Raw genomic sequence first — 21,413 nt, 5'->3', positions numbered from 1 at the left:
CGATGCTCTGGCGCTCAAGGAAGCTGATCTCAAGGTCCACCAACACAGGGTCATAGGCCTTGGGGACAACTACATAAAGCCTGACGGGGTGATCGCCCTCCCGATCTGTGTAGGCTCGAACGAAGGAAAGAAGTTGGTGATGGTGGAGTTTGTCATTTTAAGGGACTCTATAGCCTACAACATCATCCTAGAGAGGAAGACAATCAACAAGTTTTTGGCTGTAATTTGCACTAAGCTTCTGGTCATGATATTTGTCACAGATGATGGGGTCGTCGAATCCATAAGAGGCGATGTGGAAACGGCCGTTGCATGCAACAACACCAGCCTTTCCCTAAGGAAGAAGTCGAAAGAAGCAACCAGTGTCTTTCTAGCCGATCTGGATGCAAGGCTAGATGAGAATCCTAGGCCAGAGTTGCAGGGAGACCTAGAAAAGTTTCAAGTCAGAGACTCAGTGGAAAAGTTCACTCCGCACTTTTCACTTGGTTCCACACATTCATCCACTAGAATTTCTTGCTTGTGGCATAAACGCAATGAAGCTAAATGATCCAGAGCTTTCACTAAGGTAGATATGACTTGCTCTTGCTTCTTCCGGAACTCTTGTTATTCTTGAATGAGCATGAAAAGTACTTATTGTATGACTTGATCCATATATACAGATGAAGATTGAGATGATGAAGGTTGACAATCAAACTCCTGAGGGTAAGGTTTTGGCTTTGTATGTAGTGAGGTGATGGTGTGTAAGATTGGTGACTAGAAAGGTAAATGTTTGGGTTCCATTGGGGTGCATTGTGGTGATGGTGTGAAAAAAGTCATAAAGAGAATATAAAGAAAGACCTACTAACAAAAGCAAACAAACAACCAAAAAGTGCTATTTACACTATTAACATATTCACATCAACCAAAAGATATAACACCAATTGCGTCCCCAGCAACAGCACCAAATTTGATGAGTGAGAATTAGTGTTAGTCTAGAATTTCACCAAAATATACATTCTCTTCGTTGCAAGTATAGTCTAGACCAACAATTAACTCCCAAATCAAATATTTTAAATCAAATTATAATAACCGAGATCAAGAGTAATTCAACATCGGGTCGTTCTCCCTAGGAATGCAATTGAAAGTGTTATGCTTTTGGTTGTTAAGGCAAAAAGGGGTTTTGAAATGAAAGAACAAAAGATTAAATGAACTTAAGAAATAAGAGAACAAAGAGATAATCAAAATTGATATTAGTGCAAGTAAAAAGGAATATAAGGTCAAAACTTAGTGAAAATACTATAAATGCAATAAGAAGGCCTTGACTTGGGAATGAGGATTCAAGGAATCCTATCATCGCCATAACCACGACTATGGTAATTATGATGAGTCAATCCCGCCTAGTTAACCCCTAACATCGAGGAGTAAGTCAAGCAAGCATAATTGATCTTAATCCATAAGTCCTAGCTAACTTATCAAACTAGTTGATAAAAGGCTAGCTTTAATGGAAACAAGGGTCAACTAACTCCCCAAGAATTACCACTAAATGTCGGACATTATGACTCTAGTATCCTAAGAATTCAACCCACAAGTCAAGGTATGAAAATCTACTCAAAATCTAAAGTTGGCATTTTCACAAACACATTGTGTGCATAAAAGTAAAACATGGAAAAATGCAAGGAAAATTAGAAAACTGTAACCAACTATCAACAAAACCAAATATAAACAAATAATCAATCATAAAGGAAGCATGAAACATGAAATTCATTGATCAAAACTTCAAGAACCACAAAATAGGCAAATATAAACAAAGTAACTTGAACCAAAGGGAAATGAAAACAAAGACAATGTAATTAAAGAGGAAATTGAGAGTACTTACAATTAAAGAAGCAAAATCCAAACTCAAAGCTTGCTATAAAATGATACATGAAAGCTACATAAACCCTTGGAGAGAATTTTCTACTCTACTTCTACTCCTACTCCTAATACTATCAAATTAAACTATCTAAGTGAGCTCCCTTGATAAGTGTTGAATTCCCCTTCATATAGCACTTCAATTTAGCCTCCAAGCCTTCAAAAATTGGGCCAAAGGCCTCAAAAATCGAGCAGTACACGTTTCATTAATGAAATCACGTGCAGGGTCCTGTGCGTACGCACAGATGTGTGCGTACACACACTTTGCTGAATAGAGACCTGTGCGTACGCACGGGTGCTTGTGCGCACGCACACATGTTAATTCTTTCTTGTGCGCATGCACAGATGCTTGTGTGCATGCACACTTTGCTGTGTGTGCTTTTCCTTGTTTTCTTCATGTTTTCTCCCTTGTACATGCTTCTTTCCACTTTTGGCCATCCATTCTTGCTTCTATGACCTGAAATCAATCAACAAACAAGTTATGACATCGAATGGTATGAAAGTGGAATTAAATAGTTCAATTTAAGCACACAATTACATGTTTCCATATTTAGGATCAAATTAGAGACAAAACACAAAAATATGCTATTCGGGTGCTTAGGTGTGAGTTTATGTGCTAGAATCCATCAAAATTGAGTCAAAATATATCATTGAATATGGACTCATCAACATGATAAGAGGTGTGGACACATAGAATTGAGTAATTAAACCCTCACTAGGTGTGTATACACTCTCAACTCTCGATGTTTTGGGTTTAATCACTCAAGTCTCCTCTAATCATGTTTTCAAGAATTTGCTTTTCATCTAACAATCAACAAACATGTAATGCATGAATGCAAGTATCATGAGGTCTTTAGAAGGTTGTAATGGGGTTGGGGTAAGGGTAAGATGAATATATGGCTAAGTGGATTAAAAGATTGAATCTTTGATTAGCTTAAGTATCCAACTAAAGCTATATAATCAAATCACAAAAATGCATTCTAGCCACCCATTACTCTTTTTCACACACATTCATGCCTTAGTTTCTATTCAAAATACATATGCATTTCTTATTCATTTTTTTTCTTTTTTTTTCTTTCTTTTGGGGAGATCTTTGTCCCCTTTTTGCTATATTATATTTTTTTACTTTTTTTTTCTTTTTCTGTGACAAATGTATATGGTTAAAGCAAATTAACACATGAAGGTGCACCCATTTTTTCAAATTTTTCAATAATATACCCAAAACAACTTTTCCATTCACTACTAATATTTCCCATCGTTCTCCCACACTTAAATGAAACACACACCTTAACCTAATGTAATCAAGGTAAATCATGGTTTTCTGCTTAAGGTTGTGATGTGGTGATATTAAAACAATAGGTAAATAAGGCTCAAAAGGGGTTAACAAACAGTAGATGCAAGGGCAGGTCCACATTGATGAGTGAGTTTAATTCAAAAATGGCCTCAATCATGCTCAATGCATGCAAACACCAACTATTGAAAATAAAGAATCAAGTAAAACCAATATTACAATCATAGAAGGAGCATAGCACACAATGAACAAAATTTATGGTTATAATGTGTAACCACTCATTAAGGCTCAACAACTCACAAGGTTATTTTGTTCTATTACTCTTCTATGTTCCATAAAAATCATTCAAGCAAGTTTAAAAATAATTTTCCAAATCAATTCAATAGAATACCCTCAAAACAAAATTCTTGGAGATTTTTGTTATTTTTCACTAAAATTATTTCATATATATATGTATGTATGTGATGAATGCAATTTTCAAAATTTTCCTAGTTCTCTTCCTAGGACAAAATTGAACTAGGCACTATGATATTCACATCATCCAATCACAACTTTTATCTATAAAATATATACCACGCAAAAGACACAAAATGCAATAACTAAGAATAAACTAAGAAATATATACCAAAAGAAAATCCAATGCAACAATTAAAAACACTCTAAATATCTACAAAAAACATAATAAAAAGAAACAAAAAAATAAAATGCAAAAGTCTTCATAAAAGAGATTTTACAACCGAAAAATGGCGAATCCTCCCCCACACTTAAGCGTTGCACGGTCCTCCGTGCACGAACACAATCCGGGGAGAAAAAGCTCTAAGCACTCCACCTTTAGATGGCGGATGCGGGGGCTCGGGTTGCATGGAAAACCACCAAGTTCAAAGCATTCTCGGCATTTCCATTCTCGGCGTCCTCCTCCTCTACCGGCTCCTTGCCTTTATGTTTCATCCTAAAAAAAAAATGAATAAAGTAAAATTAAGAATCAGAGGGCAAGTAGCACAAAAAGGTAAAGAAGGGAGCAAGTACAATGTATACTTGTATCTAAAAGAAAACAAACAAGCATTTAATTGAGGAAGTTTACATAGTGGTGTGGCATGATAAAAATTGAATGAGCCATGTGTGTATTCCAATTATGCGCGCGGATGGAACACACACAATGGCCGGTGAAAACGGCATCCACACAATCAAAATGTAAGCATGAGTTCCTCAATTAAATGGCCTAAGATGCAAGAAATGAATGAGTGATAAACCACTATTTTATGGTTTATATTGTGTTTTATTGAGTGATTTTATCAAGCTTTTCACCCACTTATTCATATGATTTGCATGTATTTACAATTCCTTCCTAAAAATATCCTATGATTAATAACTTGCTTCCTAAGGACCTTTTTGTTGTATATTTTTATCTTCCTTCATACCATTCGATGCCGTGATCTGTATGTTAAGTGTTTCAGGCTTCATAGGGCAGGAATGGCGTAAGGAATAAAGAGGAAGCATGCAAAAATGGAAGGAACACAAGGAATTGAGGAGATGACCAGCGAGAAGTCACGCGGTCGCATGGCTCACGCGACCGCGCGAAATAGAAGGAATTACCGTGACGCGCTCGCGTGCCTGACACGACCGCGCGGATTGGAAGCTACACGAACGACGCGAAAGCGTGGACGACACGCACGCGTGGTACGAGAAAAGTTGAGTGACACGAATGCGTGGACGACGCGGACGCGTGATGAGCGCGATCTGCAGAATTACAGAAGTCGCAGGCACAGATTCTGGGCCGCATTTCAACCCAGTTTTTGGCCTAGAAACACAGATTAAAGTCCATGAACATGCAGAGACTCAGATGATCAATTCATATCAGATCATAATTCAATTTTAGGTTTTAGATGTAGTTTTTAGAGAGAGAGGTTCTCTCCTCTCTCTTAGGATTTAGGATTAGGATTAGGATTAGGATTTCAACTTCTTCATCACAGGTTCAATGTTCCTTTAATTTATTTTCTACTTTTATTTATTACTTTAGTTGATTATTTGATGTTGCCAATTTGGCTTATGGATTTCTATGTTCAATCTAACTTTCTATTTAATATAATTGGAGGTATTTCAGATTTATGAATGCTTTCCTTTATTTATATAGATAATTTAAATTTTCTACCTTTTAGCTCTGGTTGATTAATTGGTGACTCTTGAGTTATCAAACTCATTGTTGACTGAAAATTGGAATTCTTCAAGAATTAATTCGAGTTCCAATAACTCTAGCCTTTCCCAAGGAAAGACTAGGACCTGAGGAATCAAAATTAGTTCATCCACTTGACTTACCTTCATAGTTAGAAGCTGACTTAATGGGAGAAAAATCCAATTCTCATCACAATTGATAAGGATAACCGGGATAGGACCTCCAGTTCTCATACCTTGCCAAAAAGCTTTATTAGTTATTATTTTAATGACTTGTTATTTTACATTACTTGTTCAACCCTTTTCAAAACCCCAAAATATACTTTTCCATAACCAATAATAAATCATATTTCCCTACAATTCCTTGAGAAGACAACCCGAGGTTTGAATACTTCGGTTAATTATTTTTATTGGGTTTGTTACTTGTGACAACCAAAACGTTTGTAAGAAAGGACTTTTGTTGGTTTAGAAACTATACTTGCAATGAGAATTTATTCTGAATTCTAGACCACGCAAAAGTTCTCTCTTCAAAATGGCGCCGTTGCCGGGGAATTGCAAACATGTGCCTTATTATTGGTTATTGTAAATATTTTCAAAATATATATATATATATATATATATATATATATATATATATTATCTTATTTTTTTCAAAAAAAAATCAAATTTTTTTTCAAAATATTTTCTTTTTGTTAATTTTTGTTTTTATTTTCTCTTACTACCATGAACTCTCACCACTTTGGTTATGAGTCTGGTTACAACTATGTTGCAGGAAGAGAAAGCTATAACAGGAATATGCATCAAGAGGATCTGATCAACCCTTTAGTCAACAACACCTTCCAAGATATCATGGACGAAGACCATTCTATAATGCATACCAAGATGATAAATATGGTGGATCCCCTTGTAGTTACCAACAAGCCCCATCATATGCCAATGAACCACCTCCTCAACATAGCTTTGAACCACCACACTCACAAGCCCCTTTCCACCATTCACCTTCATATGACCCCAATTCTTATTCACCACACCAACCACCATATGAACCATACCCATAACCACTACCTCAATATACACCATCTCCTTATCATTATCAAGATTAACCACCTTTCTACAATGAACCCTTTCTCCCAACAAATGAACCCTCTTATCCACCCCAAACCTCTATGGAGAAAGCATTTGCCAATCTAAACTCTATTATACAAGCTCTCGCCGCCCAAATCGGACCACCAAATACCTTCAACAATCAACCCTCAAGCTCTAGTGCACTTCCTTTTCAACCACAGAATGATCTCTCTATCCCATCACCACCATCCATGGAAGAGCACCCACATCCATCAATCCAAGAGCAAGATGATCCCAATTATGCTATTGATATGGAACAAGAGAGAGAGGATCGTCTTTGCAAATCCATACTTCATAAGGAGCTAGAGGAAGCACTAAAGGTGAAGGTAGGAGAGACCCTTGAAGATGAAGGAACAATTGAAGGGAGTTGTCATGGAAAGGTAATCATCAACAAGGAACAAGAGTCAAGGGATCATTTCCAAGAAACAGTGGATCAATTCCACGCAACCCTTCATCAATTGATTCAAGCGATAAATCAATTAGCTTCCCGACGTTCGGACACTCATGGAACCCCCTATGGCTTCATGTGGACAATCTAACGAAGAATGTAGCATGAAGGAGACATTAAAAACTCCAGTGGACAGTAAGGAGCATGAATTTGTACTGGAACAAGTGGAGGAAGCCAGAATTATTGAAAAAGAAGAAGTGGTTGAAGACTTAGGAGATGCTGAACCTCCATTGGAAAGTCCATTCATAAAGCCTCTTTCCAAGATGCTTGAAATTAATGTTGAGGAGGATGTACAACCTCCAAGGCATATCATGGTTAAAGACTTGGAAGAGGTTGATCAAGAGATGGAGTTTAAAGAAGAAGAAGCACAACCTCCCATGCCCTTGGTAAACAATGAAGAAGAGGTTGAATTGGAAGAAAACCACCAAGAGGAAGAGGTTGAAATTGACGAAGTTTACAAAGAGGTGAAAGTTGTCAGAGAAGAGCACAAGAGAGTGGAGCTTGTAAATTCATTAGAAATATCTCTCCCAAGACCATTGCCGTCCAACACAACATTCAAATGGGTAAAATTTCTATCCTTATCCTTTATTTTTCCACTTGAATATGGCTACTAGAGACGGATGGTCAGCTTAGAGCTCTTTTTGGCATTAAGAGTAAGCGGAAGATGGTCAGTGGTAAGAATTGTCCTGCAAGGTTCATTATGGTTGGAAGCTTTAAGTTTAAACACAAAGGTTGGTGTAAAGCTCAACTGAATGGGTCTAGAAAGTTGTTTGGCCGCTTTAGTGAGAATTCAGATTGCCTGCCACCCGGTTGGAACACTGATGATCAACTTGAAGACGGGTGTAGAAATAAGATTTGGGATCCCGGAGGCTATTGGAAGTACAAACATTGGTGGGGATTCCTAGATCAGTACAAGCATAAGCCACCATAACAGGGAGCTCACCAAATGTCCAACTTAAGGACTTTAACTAAAAGTGCTAGGTGGGAGACAACCCACCATGGTATGATCGTTCCCTTTTCAGTTTTAATTCTAGTCTGTTTTGTTTGTTTTTGAGTTTTAATTGAACCTGGAATCATGCATACTTGCATAGCATTCATATTAAGCATTGCATTCTGCATACTGCATTATAAAAAAATTCGCACGCGATGCGACAGCGTCGCTAACGCGTCCGCGTCACAGGTGCTTTAGGGAGAAACGAAAAGTGAACTGAGAGTCACGCGAGAGCGTGGCTGGAGGTGTGCCTTTGGCACAAATTTGACCCACACGGCCGTGTTGCTGACGCGTCTGTGTCATGTGGGAAAAATGCCTCCCACGCGTCCGCGTCACCCACGCGAACGCGTGCCCTGTAAATCGACGTAAAAAGGGTGTATGCCCGAAAGTTGAGCTGGATCGTGGCTAGACTCGTGCTAGAAGCACAAGCCTTACCATGCGGATGCATGGCTGACGCGTCCGCATCAGATCCCTATAATGGCCATTCACGCGATCGCGTCGACCACGCGACCGAGTCACCCTGGAATTTTGCAATAATGAATTTTTAACAGAGAGTTGTGCGAATGCGAGGCTGCCCTCGCGCCAGTAGCACAAAATGCGTCAAGCGTCCGCGTGGCCAACTCGACCGCGTCGATTAATTTAAGCGCAAGTCGCGCGACCGCGTCCCCAACGCGTCTGCGTCGCTTGCGCCGCACAACTTATCCAGAGCAGCTAAATATCTTATCTTTTCTTCCCTATATCTAATTCTTTTCTTCCCTTCTTATTTCTTTTCTTCTTTCTTCTTCCTTTTCTTACTTTCTTCTTCTCATCCCTCTTCACTTCCATTTAATTTATTTGCATAGTTTCATTCATTGCATTATTTTCATTGGTGTTGGAAATTTATTTATTTTACTTGTGGATTATTCAAAGAATTGTTTGACAATTATATAATTTTTTTAAAAGGTTGCTTGCATGTTCAACTGAATACTTTCAATAACTTATTTACCATGCATGCTATATGTTTGTGAAAAAGCCCGTATGGCATCATGCACTACTTTTATGTTATCCTACTACTCTAATGCCTATTTTTCACAAAACCCTTTCCACATTTTATTTTTAATTATAATTGTCAATACAAACGTGATTGTCGATTTGTTACGAGTAATAATACATTTTTAATCTTTGATGCTTGATCTATGCTACTCATGCCCTTGCTGGCATGCTAATAAACATCTTGCATCCAATACTCCCCATGCCTTGCTATATTTCCATTGATGAACTGATCACGTGGAATCGCGACCATATCTTTCATTCACTATTTTCCTTACTTGGCATGATTATCACTCGTACCGCCCTCCTCTTTACTCTATCCCTTTGACTTCATGTCCTTTTTTCTTCTCCCTTTTTCAGGCTGGCCACCAGAACGGGTAAAGAGAACGCCTCTAGAACAAGCAACAGCTGATGGACCACATCCCCCGCCACCTGCACATCTTTGCATGCACCGAGGACGGTGCAATCTTTAAGTGTGGCGAGGTCGATACCGATCTCCACGGGTAAGTTAGTCCCTTCTCAACACCAATTTTTGTTTTTCATTGTTGCATTTGCATGTTCGATTGCATGTCTGTTTTATTTTGTGCATATTTTACCACTTGGTTGAAGTAATATTTTCTTTTTCAAGAAAATTTTTATAGTATTTCACTAATTTAAATTAAAAAACTTTTTGAAAAACTTGTTTGAAAAAATATTATTTTGGAACATGATTTAGAGCTCGAACACACAAAACCAGTGAGATTTTGAGCCTATTTGATTGGTTGCATTTTATCAACCAATATATTCTAGTTTTGTGTGTTATTCTCTCTAAAATTGTAATCTTTGTCTTGCTTAATTCTATATTTACATTATTTGATATATGCATGCACTTATATGATTGAGGCCTTGTTTCACTGAGCTTACATACCCATATGGCCTTACCTTTCATTATCCTTTGCAAACCAATGTTGAGCCATTTTACCCCTTTGTTCTTTACTTTAGCACAACATTAACTCTAAGCAAAAAATAATAATGTCCTTAATTTGAATCCTTGATTAGCTTAGACTAATGAAAGTGCTCATGAATTAAGTGTGGGGAAAAGTGGGTTTGGAAACGTTTGGTTTGGGAATTGAGTATGTTAGACTTTGTGTGAAAATATGAAAAATGTTAAGAACATGTTTATGCATTCAAAACCTTAATCATATGCATTGAGAAGAATAAAAAAACGTGAAAAGAGAAAAGAAAAAAAAGAAATAATAAAAGGGGACAAAATGCCCCAAAGTAAGTGTTGGTATCAATGCATATGTACTGAACTCAAATTTAGGATGCATGAATATGTGAAAAACGCAGTTAATGGGTAGTTATTGACTTTATATTACATGGATTGTCCTAAGTTAGATGGAAAGTTTATGTTAATTAAGGATTCAGATTTTAGTCCACTTGGCCAAATACAATCCTACCTTGACCCTAACCCCATTACAACCCTTAAAAGACCTCTTGATTTGTGTATTGGTGCATTAAATTTTTGTTGATTGTTAGATGAAGAGCAAGCTATAGAAAACAAGATTAGTAGAGAATTGAGAGAATTGACCCTAGACACTTGATAATTAAGATGATATACACTACCAGTAAGGGTTCAGCGCTCAATTCTATGTTCCCCGCTTTCATGAGCTATCTTTTTCTTGCAAGTTATTTGTATTGTATTTTGTGATTTGAATTAGTAAAATCCAGTTCATATTTATTCTTGAAGAATTTATTTATTTTTTCACCAAGTAGGTTCATTTTAGCATGTAGTTGCATTTATATTCATAGGTTGCATTGCATGAGTCTTGCCTTTCCTTACTCATTTATTTAGTCTCCTTGAGCTTAGCATGAGGACATGCTAATGTTTAAGTGTGAGGAGGTTGATAAACCACTATTTTATGGTTTATATTGTGTTTTATTGAGTGGTTTTATCAAGCTTTTCACCCACTTATTCATATGATTTGCATGTATTTACAATTACTTCCTAAAAATATCCTATGATTAATAACTTGCTTCCTAAGGACCTTTTTGTTGTATATTTTTATCTTCCTTCGTACCATTCGATGTCGTGATCTGTATGTTAAGTGTTTCAGGCTTCATAGGGCAGGAATGGCATAAGGAATAAAGAGAAAGCATGCAAAAATGGAAGGAACACAAGGAATTGAGGAGATGACCAGCGAGAAGTCACGCGGTCGCATGGCTCATGCGATCGCGCGAAATAGAAGGAATTACCGTGACGCGCTCGCGTGCCTGACGCGACCGCACGGATTGAAAGCTACACGAACGACGCAAAAGCGTGGACGACGCGCACGCATGGTACGAGAAAGGCTGAGTGACGCGAACGCATGGACGACGCGGACGCGTGACGAGCGCGATCTGCAGAATTACAGAAGTCGCTGGCACAGATTCCGGGCCGCATTTCAACCCAGTTTTTGGCCCAGAAACACAGATTAAAGTCCGGGAACATGCAGAGACTCAGATGATCAATTCATATCAGATCATAATTCAATTTTAGGTTTTAGATGTAGTTTTTAGAGAGAGAGGTTCTCTCCTCTCTCTTAGGATTTAGGATTAGGATTAGGATTAGGATTTCAACTTCTTCATCACAGGTTCAATGTTCCTTTAATTTATTTTCTACTTTTATTTATTACTTTAGTTGATTATTTGATGTTGCCAATTTGGCTTATGGATTTCTATGTTCAATCTAACTTTCTATTTAATATAATTGGAGGTATTTTAGATTTATGATTGCTTTTCTTTATTTATATAGATAATTTAGATTTTCTACCTTTTGGCTCTGGTTGATTAATTGGTGACTCTTGAGTTATCAAACTCATTGTTGAATGAAAATTAGAATTCTTCAAGAATTAATTCGAGTTCCAATAACTCTAGCCTTTCCCAAGGAAAGACTAGGACCTGAGGAATCAAAATTAGTTCATTCACTGACTTACCTTCATAGTTAGAAGTTGACTTAGTGGGAGAAAAATCCAATTCTCATAACAATTGATAAGGATAACCGGGATAGGACCTCCAATTCTCATACCTTGCCAAAAAACTTTATTAGTTATTATTTTAACGACTTGTTATTTTACATTACTTGTTCAACCCTTTTCAAAACCCCAAAATATACTTTTCCATAACCAATAATAAATCATACTTCCCTGCAATTCCTTGAGAAGACGACTCGAGGTTTGAATACTTCAGTTAATTATTTTTATTGGGTTTGTTACTTGTGACAACCAAAATGTTTGTAAGAAAGGACTTTTGTTGGTTTAGAAACTATACTTGCAACGGGAATTTATTCTGAATTCTAGACCACGCAAAAGTTCTCTCTTCAATGAGCATCAATTAAATACAAGCAAACTTAGGCAACAACAATAAGAGTGAATTAAATTCAGAAAATATTGGATATTGAATTTGTGCAAGTGAAAGAGAAAAATTGATATAAAATAGTACAACAAACAATAACCAATGCAATGATGATGAGAAACTACTTATTCAACCTTAGGAATAATGAAATAATCACATGTATAAGGTGCTTGTTACAAAAAGTGACAAGTCTTGATAAGAATCAAGTCAAGTCAACTCAAAAAATGTAAAGCATTAACAATGAATAAATACCTTGTTATGTGATTATATTGACTTAAAAACCATGGTGAACAAGCAATTCAATTCAATTCACTAAATTCAATATGTACTTGTTAAAAATTGCACCAAATAGGAAATCAAATGTCAATTTTCATATCAAATTGGAGCTAGCAACTCAAGACGATGAACAAGTACGTGATTGAAATTTCAATCCAAAATATCATCATAATCAATCAAAAGTGCACAATTCTTTATTAGAATGCCAAACAAGGATATAGTCTAACACATATGGTCACGACAACATATGAATCAAACAAAAAGTTCATTTAGGCAATATGTCAAACACATGGTATGTAGTGCACAAATTCAACCATGTCAAGCAAAAATTCAAGTTTCAATAACCGATAAATCAGAAATTTGAACACTTGCAAAGCAACAAACAAACAAGTAAGAAAAACCTAAGCTAGATTAACAAAGTTAAATAAAGAAGATGAAAATTATGCAAGCAAATAAACAAGACAAAGAAGAGTAAAGAAAGAAGAAGAAAATAGGTGGAAGAAGGGAGAAGGAAGAGAGGGATGGCGGCCGGACGGCGGCGGTGGCGGTGGTCGCCGGATAGATGGGGTGGGGCTGAGTTGGGGTAGGGGGTGCAGCAGCAAGGAAGAAAGAAAGGGAGTGGGGCTGGCGCAACAGGGCACCCCTTTCTCATTAACGCCTAAAACGGGGCTTGTGCGTACGCACACCAGCGAAAATTGGAGACGTTCATACGCACAGGCCGTGCGAGCGCTGCAGGCAGAGAGGGTGTTATTTTGCGTGCTCAGGCACAAGGCTGAGCGCACGCACAGAAGGCTTTTTTTTTCAAGAAACCAGGGTGAAGTGTGCGTGCGCACAAGGGGGTGTGCATATGCACATAAAGAGAAGAGGATAAGGTGCACACGCACAAAATGTGTGAGTGCCACAAACAGACTAAGTGTTAAGGAGTGTGCGTACACACAGATCTATGTGTATGCATAGATAACAAAAAACAGGGAAAGTGTTCACGCGCACGTGTTCGTGCATACGCACAGAACTCTATTTCTGCAAAAAAAGTTATGCCTCTAAGGCACCAAACATGACATCCAAAACGGGTTTTCAAGTCCCAAAACATGTAAATTACCTAACAAACATCAAAATGCAACTAACTAACTAACTAAGCAACATAACTAATTTTTCAAGAAATAAAATCTAAAAGAGAGAAAGGTAGAAGGATATTACCATGGTGGGGTGTCTCCCACCTAGCACTTTGGTTTAAAGTCCTTAAGTTGGACTAGTTGAGTGAAGCCTTTATCAAGGTGGCTGGCTTGTGCTTCCACTCATCTTTGAGTTGCCACCCATGTTTGCTATTGATTGGGCCACTGGGGTTCCAAATCAAGCGTGTCAAACTCTTAGGCAACTCCAAGTTGGTGCTTAGGATCCATGATAAGCGGATATTTTATACACTTTTTGGGGGTAATTTCATGTAGATTTTAGCATGTTTTAATTAGTTTTTAGTAGAATATTATTAGTTTTTAGGCAAAAATTATATTTCTGGACTTTACTATGAGTTTGTGTGTTTTTCTGTGATTTCAGGTATTTTCTGGCTGAAATTGAGGGAGCTGAGCAAAAATCTGAGTGAGGCTGAAAAAGGACTGCTGATGCTGTTGGATCCTGACCTCCCTGCACTTGGAATGGATTTTTTGGAGTTACAGGAGTCCAATTGATGCGCTCTCAATTGGGTTAGAAAGTAGACATCCAGGGCTTTCCAGAAATATATAATAGTTCATACTTTGCGCGAAGATAGATGACGTAAACTGGCATTCAACGCCAGTTCCATGTTGTAGTCTGGCATCCAGCGCCAGAAACAAGTTACAAGTTGGAGTTCAACGCCAGAAATAGGTTACAACCTGGCGTTGAACGCCCAAAACAGCCCAGGCATGTGAGAAGCTTATGTCTCAGCCCCAGCACACACCAAGTGGGCCCCAGAAGTGGATTTCTGCACTATCTATTATAGTTTACTCATTTTCTGTAAACCTAGGTTATTAGTTTACTATTTAAACAACTTTTAGAGATTTATTTTGTATCTCATGACATTTTCAGATCTGAATTTTATACACTTTGACGGCATGAGTCTCTAAACTCCATTGTTGGGGGTGAGGAGCTCTGCAGCGTCTCAATGAATTAATGCAATTGTTTCTATTTCTCCAGTCAAACGTGTGTGTGTTCCTATCTAAGATGTTCATTCGCGCTTAATTGTAAAGGAGGTGATGATCTGTGACACTCATCACATTCCTCAATCCATGAACATGTGCCTGACAAACACCTCCGTTCTACATCAGATTGAATGAGCATCTCTTAGCTTCCTTAATTAGAATCTTCGTGGTATAAGCTAGAACTGATGGCGGCCACTCTTGAGGATCTGGAAAGTCTAAACCTTGTCTGAGGTATTCCGAGTAGGATTCAAGGATTGAATGGCTGTGACGAGCTTCAAACTCGCGATTGCTGGGCGTGATGATAAATGCAAAAGGATTAATGGATCCTATTCCAACATGATCGAGAACCAACAGCTGATTAGCCGTGCTGTGACAGAGCATCTGGACCGTTTTCACTGAGAGGATGGGAAGTAACCACTGACAATGGTGACACCCTACATACAGCTTGCCATGGATGGAACTTTACAAACAATTGAGTTGCATATTACATTGCAGAAATTCAGAGGACAAAGCATCTCTAAAACTCCAACATATTCTCCATTAATAAAGTAACAATTACTTATTCCAAACACTTGTACTTCTTACAATTAAATCCAAGTAACCTTATTGGCATCCTGACTAAGATTAATAAAATAAACATAGCTTGCTTCAAACCAATAATCTCCGTGGGATCGACCCTTACTCACATAAGGTATTACTTGGACGACCCAGTGCACTTGCTAGTTAGTTGTACGGATTGCAAATTCGTGCACTAATCCACAAATGTTGATTGTTGAAACTTGTACCCGAATCCCACACTCTAGTCTCTTGGTCAACCCCTTGTTGATTCTTGTTCTTGCACTTGGATGGATAGCCTACCAAATCACCTTTGAAGCACCCACTTAAGCCTTGGAATCCTCCTAATTGAGCCTTACACCACTTATGCGTCGAATTCACTTGGCAACCAACACCCAATCCTTCACCATTTAACACTCCAAAAAGCACCTTAAGTTGGTGATCCATTTCCAATACAGTATATTAGTATGGGCCTATGAAGCTCATGGCGGAAATTGTCACCCATTCAAATTGCCCTAGGATTAAAATCACCCTATTGGAATCTTGCATGAAAGCTTCCACTTCTTGGTTGATCACCTCTTCCTTACCACCCTTTTCAAGATCTTCCCTACCTTTTTCAAACTCAAGAGTGGAAGGCTCCTCAAGATCATTGAGGGGATTGACTAAGGTGGACAAAAAATCATTGATGATGCAATCCACTTCTTGATCAAACTCCCTCAATTCTCCATCCACCTCTTTCGGTTCTCTAGTTCTACCTTCCTCCTTTTGTGACTCAAGCCTCATCTCCTCTTCTTCTCATTGAGACACCATGCTCTCCTCTTCACAACACTCCTTAGACCTTCCTCAAGGGAGATATCTTGATTGCTTGAGTGTAGTAAGGCCAAACGGTTCACCACTTCGGCTATGGTAGCGGTGAACTCTCCTTACTTCTTTCAGAACCCTTCTTTCTCTTGAAATAATGCTTGAAGGTCTTGTTGTTCTTGGGGCAAGAGTTGGAGAACTTCACAATTGGATGAAAGAGAGGGTTCAAAGATCGGGAGAAAGGTTGTATCATATGGGTGAAGGTATTGAGGTGGTGTATAAGAAGGTGATGGTTCATATGATTGATGGCAAGGTGTATAAGCATTTTGATTCCATGGAGGTGGAGGGTGTGGTGTTTGAAGGTTTGGTGATTGAGGGTTGTGTATGGGATATCTTTCATATCTTTAGGTTTGATATTCACATAGGGGAGGGTTATTGAGCCTCCTATAGTCAATGCACATGCGCTACCCTGTAACTATTCTTGTGGGAATCAGTTCATTCTTTTCATTGTGAACCACTATCATGCCTCCCTTCTTGGGAACAACTTGGCCAAGGCTCACCCAGGGGTTGTCAGAAATGGGATAAATAATCCCAACCTCCCATAATTTTGTGACTTCTTTTTGCACCACTTCCTTTATAGCTGGATTCAGTCGCCTTTGTGGTTGCATCACCGGTTTGACGTCATCTTCCAACAGGATCTTGTGCATGCATCGGGTTGGGCTAATGCCCTTATGGTCACTTATTGTCCACCCAAGAGCTATCTTGTTTGTGTTTAGCACTTGGATTAGTGTCTTTTCTTCCTGTGGTTTTAAGGCAGAGCTTATAATCACAGGATAAGTGTTCCCATCTCCTAGAAATGCATATTTCAAGGATGATGGTAATGGCTTGAGCTCAAGTTTAGGAGGCTTATCCTCTTCCTTTGGAAGTTTTAAAGGCTCCTTCATTTTTTTGGCTCCTCTCAAGCTAGGCATCATAAAAGATGTCGTTCAGCTCTTCTTCGAGTCTCTCAACCATGTTTACTTCTTCCACCAGGGAATTAATGATATTAATAATCATGCACTCCTCTGGGGTATCTGGATGCTGTATGGCATTCAGCAAGAACTCATCCTCATTGACTCTCAGGGTTACTTCCCCTTTCTGAACGTCAATGAGAGTCTGTCATGTAGGTAGGAAGGGTCTTCCTAGAATAAGGGACGCACTCTTGTGCTCGTCCATTTCCAGCACAACAAAATCCGTGGGAAAAGCAAAGGGTCCATCCCTAACTATCATGTCTTTAATCACACCTGATGAAAACTTGACAGAGCCATCATTAAATTGAAGAAATATGTGGGTTGGTTTAACTTCTTGAGTTAAACAGAGCTTCTTTATTAATGATCATGTATTAGATTAATACTTGCTCTAAGATCGCATAGGGCTATCCTTGTGCAGGCATCCTCTAGAGTGCATGGTATCATAAAGCTTCCAGGGTCTTGAAGTTTTTCTAGTAAGCTCTTTTGGATTACTGTGCTGCATTCTTCAGTGAGGAGGACTATTTCTGCCTCTCTCCAATCCTTCTTGTAACTTAAGATGTCTTTCATGAACTTAGCATAAGAAGGTATCTTCTCAAGAGCCTCTGCAAAAGGGATCTTGATCTCAAGTGTCTTGCGATAATCTGCAAAGAGGGTAAACTGTTTATCTTTTTCCGCTTGACAAAGCTTCTGAGGAAATGGCGTCTTAGCCCTGTACTCATCAACCTTAGGTGATGTAGGTTGAGTGCCTACAGAAATAAAAGGGGGGTTAGTGACTTCCTTAGGAGAGGTCTTATCAGCACTTGTATGTATCTGATCATCCCTGTTTGGGCATTCAATGCCCTTGTTGCACCTTTCTTGGAGTTTAACACCAGGAATACTGCCCCCTTTTGGACGTTCAACACCAGGAATGGGCACCCCTTCTTAGCGTTGAACGCTAGGAGTGCTGTCCCCTTCTTGGCGTTGAATGCCAATGACATTCCTCTCTGGGCGTTCAACGTCCTCAGAGGTGTCTTGGACAGTAGTCTGGTTATCCTCTGTCAGCTTTTCCTCTTTTGGTCTCCTGCTGTTCTGAGGTTGGGTGTTTACTATTTTTCCACTCCTCAGTTGAATAGCCTGACACTTTTCTTTTATCTGCTTACATAATTGCTGCCTAGTTTGACTCAGTTGTGCTTCTACATTCCTGTTGGAAGTCTGAGTTTCTTGCAAAGCCTCTTGCAATTTCAGCAGCTACTGTGCAAGGGTGTGTATGTGCTGAGTCAATGGGCCATTTTGTTCTGGAGGGTTGGATTCAGTAGATACTGCCTTAACCTCTCCCTTCATGGAAGTCTTATTAACCAAGTACAGATGCTGGTTTGTTGATAAGTACAGATGCTGGTTTGTTGCAACTATCCCATTAAGTTCGTGAGTCTCTTCAATTGTTTTCCTCATATTTATAGAACCACCAGCAGAATAGTCTAGAGACATCTTAGCCATGTTTGTGAGTCTGTAATAGAAGATGTCTAATTGCACCCATTCTGAAAACATTTTAGTAGGGCATTTTCATAGCCCTTCTATATCTCCCCCAAGCATCATGAAGAGATTCATTATTCTCTTGTTTGAAGCCTTGGATGTCCAACCTTAACTGGGTTAACTTCCTTGGGGGAAGTATTGATTTAGAAATTTGTCTACTAGTTGCATCCATGTTTTCAAGCTGGATTTGGGTTGGTTATCTAACCACCTCTTCGCTTGGTCTCTAGTACGGTATTTTATAACCCACAAACTAACCAGCAAGTGCACCGGGTCGTACCAAGTAATACCTTACGTGAGTAAGGGTCGATCCCACGAGGATTGATGCATCAAGCAACAATGATTGATTAATTGGCTTAGTTAGGCAAGCAGAAAAGGGTTTTGAAATATTCAAAAGGTTTAAGTTTGAACTCAGAATATCAAAAGGAAAAATAAATAAGTTCGGAATAAAATATTGAGAAAACAGTTAAGGCTTCAGAGTTATCTATTTTTCCGGATTGATTTTTCTTACTAACTATTTTAATCATGCAAGATTTAATTCATGGCAAACTATATGTGACTAGACCCTAATTCCTTAGACATTCCTAGTCTCCTCTAAAATTCATTAACTGCCAATTCCTTGGTCAATTAATTCCAATTAGAAGGTGATGATCAAATTCCAGTTTATATGCCACAAGAATCCTAATTATCCAAAAATAAGGGGATTATATGTCACATATCCTGTTAAATACAAACAATTAGAAATTCAGGATAATATGTTTTCAAGCTGTTGTTCAAGTAAAGAGCTTTTCCAAGTTTTACAAGAACTCAAATAAAAAGAGAGTCATACTTCCGTTCCACCCAAATTCATAAAATAAAGAACAAAAACAATTATTGAAATATAAATCAAACCATGAATTAAATTAGAAAGATCAAATGAATCAATCCATACAAATAGACAGAGCTCTTAACCTTAATAATGGAGGATTAGTTGCTCATGGAATGCAGAATGTAAATTTGTATAGAATTCCCTAAAGGAATCCCCCTTAATGGAATCTACCTAATAGAAGAGAATTCTCTCCTTTTTATAACTAATCTTAATTAATTTAAAATCTAATTTTTAAAATTAAAATAATATCTTTTCCTATTTTAAAATCAAATTTGAATTTAAATCAGAATTAACTAACTACTCCGCATCTTGTAACGTGGGGACCACTTGGCTTTACTGGATCCGCGCCAAACTTGGGTGCTAAAATGGGGCCCAGAAATCACCCCCAGCATTTTCTGCATTTTCTGTACGTGGCGCATGTCACGCGTACACGTCAATGGTCTTTTCCTGAGTCACGTGGACGCGTCGATCACGTGCACGCGTCGCTATGCAAATCTTCAAATCACACGTACGCGTCAGTCACGCGCACGCGTCACCATGGAAAGCTCCAAATCACGCGTACGCGTCAGTCACGCATACGCGTCGCTCTTCGCTGCCATCTCCTTTGATTCTTGTACTGCAGAAACTCCATCAAATTTCGCTGAATGCTACCTAAAATAAACAAAATTGCAAAAGACTCAAAATAGCATCCATATTGGCTAAAAGACAATTAATTCTTTATTAAACTCAACAAATTAGATGCAAATTCACTAGGAAAAGATAGAAAAGATGCTCACGCATCACAACACCAAATTTAAATTATTGCTTGTTCTCAAGCAACCAAAACTAATGTAAGCTTAGGATGTGAATTTGCATGAGAATGAGAGTTCGATTAAACTCATGTCTCTTCTTATAGTGGGGTTTACAACTGCAATCCTAAATAGTTTTGGCATTTCACTTTATCCTTTGAAGTTCAGAATGATTGGAATCCATAGGAACTCAAAATTTAAATAGTGTTATTGATTCTCCTAGTTCAGTGATGAGCGGATAATTTATACGCTTTTTGGCATTGTTTTTAGTATGTTTTTAGTATATTTTAGTTAGTTTTTATTACATTTTCATTAGTTTTTAGTTAAAATTCACTTTTCTGGGCTTTACTATGAGTTTGTGTGTTTTTCTGTGATTTCAGGTATTTTCTGGCTAAAATTGAGGGACCTGAGCAAAAATCTGATTTAGAGGCTGAAAAGGACTGCAGATGCTGTTGGATTCTGACCTCCCTGCACTCGAAGTGGATTTTCTGGAGCTACAGAAGCCCAATTGGCGCACTCTCTATTGCGTTGGAAAGTAGACATCCTGGGCTTTCCAGCAATGTATAATAGGATCTTTTGACATTGTATCTTTACCTCATGACACATTACATGTTTCTCATTGTATCTTCTACGGCATGAGTCTCTAAACCCCATGGTTGGGGGTGAGGAGCTCTGCTGTGTCTTGATGGATTAATGCAATTACTACTGTTTTTCATTCAATCACGCTTGCTTCTATTCTAAGATATCACTTGTTCCTAAACCTGATGAATGTGATGATCTGTGACACTCATCATCATTCTCACCTATGAACGTGTGCCTGACAACCACCTCCGTTCTACCTTAGATTGAGTAGATATCTCTTGGATTCCTTAATCAGAATCTTCGTGGTATAAGCTAGAATTGATGGCGGCATTCAAGAGAATCCGGAAGGTCTAAACCTTGTCTGTGGTATTCTGAGTAGGATTCAAAGATTGAGTGACTGTGACGAGCTTCAAACTCCTGAAGGCTGGGCGTTAGTGACAGACGCAAAAGAATCACTGGATTCTATTCCAACCTGATTGAGAACCGACAGATGATTAGCCGTGCTGTGACAGAGCGCGTTGAACATTTTCACTGAGAGGATGGG

Source organism: Arachis hypogaea, chromosome 2, assembly GCF_003086295.3.
Source record: "Arachis hypogaea cultivar Tifrunner chromosome 2, arahy.Tifrunner.gnm2.J5K5, whole genome shotgun sequence".
Taxonomy (NCBI): domain Eukaryota; kingdom Viridiplantae; phylum Streptophyta; class Magnoliopsida; order Fabales; family Fabaceae; genus Arachis; species Arachis hypogaea.
The sequence above is the reverse complement of the archived record's forward strand: the minus strand, read 5'-3'. Positions refer to the sequence as shown.